The 6,780-nt window shown below is 41.0% G+C and overlaps 1 protein-coding gene across 1 annotated transcript in view; it reads left to right on the forward strand.

The window, feature by feature from the left end:
* Positions 1-217, forward strand: part of sorcs3 (sortilin related VPS10 domain containing receptor 3) — a gene marked incomplete in the record, with an annotated part of 346,527 nt that extends 346,310 nt beyond the window's left edge. Inside the window, 1 exon segment of the mRNA XM_036137616.1 lies at positions 69-217.
* Between the last annotated feature and the right edge of the window lie 6,563 nt (positions 218-6,780).

Consider the following 6,780-nt stretch of genomic DNA (forward strand, 5'->3'; position numbering starts at 1 on the left):
AAGCTTTTTAAAACCTATATTTTGTAATGTCCAGCTGTGCATATCCATACCTCCATTACTCCGGTGTTTTTTAGTGTCAGTGTACAACAGTTAGTGAAAAGGTACACCACAGGATAGTATATTTGAATAATTTTAGAATAATTAAACATTCTAAAGGTGTACTTTCTTCTTACTTTGGCTATACTCTGTCAAATTCTCTTCTTTTATAAAAATGAAACGAAAAAAAAATTCAAGGCAGATCTATGGTAGAAATAGAGCAACGCAGCTGATGCATTAATTTGGCTGAACACTGCTAATATAATTTGAGGTGAGGCAGTGTTGTTCTCCCAGCATGCAACTCTCCACCAGCACTCTGCTTGGTGAACGTAATGAGAGAGAAAGCCGGACGACTAAGCCGAAGATCCAGCATGCTCAGCTTCCCCACAAGCTCATGTAAACATCTGAGGAAGAAGAGGAGCGAGAGCTCGACGCAGAGATCTAGGCTGTCGCATCACATATGCATTACCCTGAACAGAGCATCTCATCCCCCAGCAAACGGCCACACCGCCGCTTGTTACCGCATACCCAACACGCTGAACAAAGATTATTTCCAGCTTTGTTGTGTTCACCTTGCGTCGGAGCTGAGGGTTGTTTGTTTGGCTGGATTTGTTTCTGATTGCAGCTTTGATCTGATCTGTCGTCTTTCATCAAAATGAGATTAGGAAGAAACACAAAAAAAAAAAGTTTGGGAAACAGGAAGTATGGTTACTGTAGATAATAGAATCATGGGTGATGGGGTAAAATATACTGCTCTACCTTTATGTCTCTCAAAGCCAGTGGGTTCGTTCAACTTTATAAAACTAGTTCCATCCAAATGAGTCAAAATAAAACATGTAAAAATGCTGTTAATACAATTCTAGTATCTCAGCTTTTTCTGAATGATCACTCGAACATCGCTAGTCAGATCAACTGCTGTTACTTTTGAGAGAAATGATATTTATACACAACAAAATCATTTACTAGCAGTTGTGGTAGAGTAACAGACAACTAATGAGAGGAGCTGTTAAATGTGTGTAACTGGATCATTGATAGAAAGGAATCTGTTTGAAATAACAGTTCAGCCAGTGAGGTCATTCATAATGTGAAGCTGCTGGTTAGAGTGCAATCAATCAATCAATCAATCAATCAATCAATCAATCAATCAATCAATCAATCATTTTTATTTAGGTGGCACTATTACACACAATGGAGTGACCCAATTACTTCACAGATAAAATAAGATTATAGTTAAAGGAGCAGTAAGTGATTTTCACCACTAGGTGTGCTGTTGAGCTCTGTCTGTAGACCAAAACAAGATGTGTATCAAGCCACGCCTCTCTCTACCTCCACTCCAGCTGCAACTCGGCCCCATCTTTCCCCTTCCCTTCTCACCCCTTCCCTCCAGCAGAGGAGGAAGGTGATGCAAACTCATAGTTTTATGATGCTGTTAGCAGGAGAACGTTTCAACCCACTGGGCGTGCTCTCCGTCGTTCTGCTCCTGCTACAGCGCTCCAACGGTGGCTGTCTGTGGGCAGGGAGGGGCTAAGCCCTGAGTGGGCTGTTCACAGGGACGTACGTCTTGTGAACAAGAGCCTGGAGAACAACACAGAGAGATGGTGTGTGTGACGTCATACCATAGTCCATCTAAAAACATACCTTTAGTTCTTCAAATCACTAATTTATAGGTCTGTATATCTAAAATAATGAAATTTCGCTTAGTACTCCTTCAAGATAATTGCCATTAGTCTCGGAAAACGGAATATTCCAGGCATCTTTTAGAAAACTGCGTACTTTGATTAAAAATATGATTGGAGAGCAAAATGTGAAGAAGATTAATCTCAGAAGAACTTAAATGTTTTAAAATGGAAACCAAAACCATGAAGATATGAGCGCTCCAACGATACGATGACACCAACAGACCAGGAAGTGACCTGTGTCCTGGTTCTAGACCAGCAAGGTTAGTTTCATGGAGTGGCCAGTCCTTCTCCTGGACCTTAATTCACTAGAAAATGTGTGGGGTGAAGTCAAACCTGCTGATTCTGAGGTAAAACCAGGAGATGCAGCAGAAACGTTGAATATGGCCCAGTCATCCTGAGCTGGGACACCTGTTCACAGGAACCAGCAGTCACTCAGCTCCATGCAGCCCACATGTGGTGCAGTTATCAGACATTAGCTCAGTTATTCACAGGAAAGTTAACTCTTCAAAAAGCTAACAGGTTATACTGTAAATATCTGTGTTTGGAGGAAGATTGCAGACGCGGCTATTTTTAAAAGCTTGATCTGCCTTCTTCCTCACTTTGTGCAGAAAGAACAAATTCACTCATGTGTTCTTCGTATTTTACCTTAAAGCAGAACGCGCAGTGTTCCCAAAGCCTGTAAGGGTATGAAAATAAATCTGTTGTAAGGATCTTGAGCTTTACTGACTTTTGTAAACACACTGGTGATAGTCTGAACACAACTGTACATTGAGATCGTCATCATTGGAACAATCCCATGACTCTGATCACTGGAAGTTTCTCCCGTCTAACATCTGCTGTATACTGTGAGCAACTGATCCCCAGACGAGGCAAACATTAACTCAACTGATTTGTTGCATTTGTGATTTTTTTTTTTCTGGAGGCAAAAAGCATTGTAATGTTTTTTTTCAGTGCACAAAAAGAAAAAAAAAAGCTATGATGCATGCATCATCAGTAATGTTCTGATCCATCCTTATTTTAATATTTCTACGGTAAGGAAACTGTCATTTTGAAATTGTTTCAAATAAATGTATTTTTGTACATCAGCTCACTCCTTTGGTGTGGTGTCGTTTCTGTGCTGAAAGGATGACCTTCAGTGAGGTGATGCCCGCTTCCCGAAGGACCGAATGGAACAGAACCAGCACAAGGAGAGCCTGGAAAAGCAGCGTCCGCTAATTATAGATAAAACACGATGCCGCTGAGTCAAAGATTCAGACAGCTTTAACAAAACCGACCAGGACCCGTGGCTGTGAATAAAAATAAAAATAGAGAGATAAGTGAAGAGTTTGAAGGGTCGGCCGGTTATATTTTCATCTGTGAAAATGTATCGTGGGAGTTTGGGTCACAGATTTCTGAGAATACGTCACTTTTGTATGAAAATGACCGGACGGCGCCTAATGGCAACGGTCACACTTTAACGTCTTCAACAGCTGTCATCTTCAAACCTGCAGAGATCGTCAGAGCAGAATCATTATTTAATATGTCTAAAATTAACTAAAAACGTCCTATTTCTGGCAGGAAAAAGCAACTTTAATGACATTAGAACTGAACTGACTTCTTCCAGTGTTATTTATGGCAGGTAAAATAAAAAAAGAGGATTTATAAAAGAAAAAAAAAACTGAAAATGATACCAGGGAGCTGTGAAGTTGGTGTCATCCTTCATTTTTATTTTCTAGTTTCTTGTTTTCACCTTTGCGGTTAAAGTTGTGTCTTCCTTTGTTTTGGCTGCGTGTCGGTGTTCCTGCAGCTCATTAGCCGGCGTATTACCATAGCCCGACTACAGATGCGCCGTGGGGCGTCTTTGTTCGCTGTCTGATCCCTTCACTTTGTTTTCTCTCTGGAAATGTGTTTGTATGTTTGTGCTTTGGACCCACTGCTGCTCTTCGTTTTCTTCCCGCTCTTCTTCTTCTTCAGCGTATGGATTAATTAATGTTGCTAATGCTCTTTACCTGCCAGCTTCATGCATCTACAGCTGCAATCAAAGTCATTCAACTCCCTCTGGACTGTAGGTTCGCTTTGGTGGAATATACACACTAGAAGCTGTCAGCAATGAACTCAACACAGTCAACTATGGCAGCGTTATTCAGTCCCATCATCAGAAGTATGTATAACACTTAGTAGAGCACCTTTCTGCTGCAAACGACACGTAAAGCCAGACACCAGATGCAGGAAACATTCACTCTCCATGGGTAAAGGCCAGCAGGTCATACATGTTTTGGGCTTTTGTGCAGAAACTTTTTTCAAATCTCAGACATTTTATGTAGAATACAAGTGAGGCAACTGTGATGGCCACTCTGGTATCTTCCAGGGCTCCTTCTAAAAACTTCTGAGATATGCTAAGGTCTGTTTGAAGATCTAATGAGATTTCTTCACAGATGGCAGGACATTTTCTTCCACGCAGGAAATGTGTGTTTGAGTAAAATTTACTCAAATTCAAGTTAAACATTTGGTTCCTCTTCTGTTCTTCAATTCGAGTAAATTTTACTCAGAGACATTTCCTGTGCAGGATTTCCTGCGATTCTATTGAATCCATCCTGCTCTACAGATGCTGCAGGTTCCCAGAGTCGCAGCCCCACAGAATCACTGAGTCACTGCCATGCATCTCTATCAGCATTTCAGTCTATTCTTCATCCCTCCTCCTCCTCCTCCTCCTCCTCCAGACATGCCGTTGATCCCTATGCCCTGGAAGTTAAACTTTTGATTCGTTGCCCCACAGAAAAGAATCCTAAAACCTCTTTGGGTAGTTATGGATGACTGGAGCTCACTTTGCTTGTGCTTCTGGGTGCATAATGCCCTGTCAGTTCAGGGTTTTGGATCACCTGCCTCCTTAGGAAGTTGGTTTCAATCACTGACATCCTTCACTTCCTGCCTCAGATCTCTGTAGCTTCTTAAATGTCAAACTTGTCAACTATGCTGGTTCTATAGGAACATTCAAGTCTTTTTTTGGGGGGATGATGTTACCTTTTGACCAAGCCGTGTTTCTAGCGTGCCATGAAACATTGCCACCCACAGTTCAGGTGTTTGAGAGGTTCTGTCTGAAGCACATGTAATGAAAATAATGAATCTGTTAATTGGTTGCCTCATGTGTCTGATTTACAAATGTGGGAGATTGCTTTCCTGGTGAGACCAAAGTCATAACTGAAAGTAGGGTTTAATGTTGAGGATACATTTAAACAAGAAATCTGGTTTTGTTTAATTTCTTTATTGGAAATGCCTGAAAAAGAGATTTTGTTTTTTCCATAAACCTAATTCACAGTGATAGTTAAATAATTTTCATTGCGACTATTCATCCAAGTCACCCTAGGGGAGAGTTCAGTGTTGCTGTGAGTGGTGTTGTGTCGGGTCGGATAGATGAGTGATCTCAGTTGGCTGAAGCAGGAAGAGATTTGAGTCCCGATGGCAGCTCGATGACTCGGCTTCAAAACCCTAAACATGGTTATAAAAGAGATTGAATTTCAAATGAAGTCACAAGTTTGTTTCAAAAGACCTTGCAATGCGGGCTGCAGCGTGCAGCAATCAGGCAGTGTTGGGCATAAATGCGTTGATGGGTGGAGAACGCAACACGGCCATTTTCCCCAGAAGAAACTTGAACTGAGCTCAAGAGATAAATGAAGTTCGATTTGGGAGTGAAGAGCTGCTGTGAAGTACGATCATTTTCTGGGCCGTTTCTTGTAGAAAAATAAAAACCTTTTCCCTCTTAACTAACACATAAAAAAAGAAATCCTACACCTTAATGGTCAATACCGCTAAAGCATAAAGAGGTGTTCCTGCAGGTCAGGTTCTGCTCTGTTGGATTGCACTTCAGTCGTAGCTTGTAGAGCCTCGAGACAGAATAAAACCCATAACATTTTCCCTTTCACAGTATTACATTTAACTATTGTCTTTAAAATACTTAGGAGTATGTTTGACCCCTGATGTGTATGTGTCAGGACTTTGAAATGGATCTTGTTTGCAGCGATACTTTTCATCAGTCCCTGTCTGTCGGGTTTCTGTATTTTTGGACGTCTGGAAATAAATAGAAGGATCAAAAATGATGTTTGAATGTGAGCAGGAAAATCAGGCCATTTTAAAACAGCGTATGTGAACACAAAGACTCAAATGGTGAGAAATAAGCTGCAGAAACCAGACAAACATAATGACTGGATTCATATGACCGTGTTCATACCGTCGGCTTAAACCTGTGAGCTGGACTCGTTCTTGTGGAAAGTGAACCCTGCAGGCATAAACTTTGATTAAAAGATACATAAACTTAGATTAAAAGATACATAACTACAATCACCATCAGAAAGAGAAGAGATCAACTTATTAAATGTTGTTGGATTTATTCCTCATTTTCAACCACCTGGAAAAAAAACTAAGCTCTGATGGAGGAAATCCTCTGTGAACTCAAACATCTCCACCTTTCTTCCTCCTTCCTCTGGCTGGATGTTTGAACCTTGCATGGAAAGTTAAAACGAGAGGAAGACAGATATTCTGATTATGTATAATTCATTTAAAGCAACAGGACTGAGCGATGTTTGCCCCACAATCCTAACTGAGGTGTTTGCCTCTGGAAGTCCAGCTTGATTTGCATTGACTATTTGCATTTATATGTCACACTTACAGCCTCGCCAGCTATTTTTTCAGTTTATTTGGTAAAATCTGGAAAATAAACCTTCATTTTTGGCACCGGCATCACAAATGAGGTGACAATTAGAGGCAGCCAGCAGCACAGTTTTGGACACTAAAGCTAGATCAGATTGTGAAGATGAAGAAGTTTGAGCCTTGCTAAGGAACCAGAGCCTCCATTCCCAAAACCCCTCAGAGCTCCTATCTTACCCTAAAAATTCCTACCTAGGAGTTTTAGCTCCAGAGTGATTCAGATAGTTTCTGAGAGTGACTCTGAGGAGGGAGATGATACACTTATCTTAGTGAGGGGGGGGTGACCCTGTTGCTAGGTCTGCCGCAGCCTTTTAAGAACTGATTGGTTGATTGTACAAAATAAGAAAAAGAAAAACATACAAATGCGCTCCTAGTGATCAATGGA

This window comes from Fundulus heteroclitus, chromosome 5, assembly GCF_011125445.2.
Source record: "Fundulus heteroclitus isolate FHET01 chromosome 5, MU-UCD_Fhet_4.1, whole genome shotgun sequence".
In the NCBI taxonomy this organism is placed as follows: Eukaryota; Metazoa; Chordata; class Actinopteri; order Cyprinodontiformes; family Fundulidae; genus Fundulus; species Fundulus heteroclitus.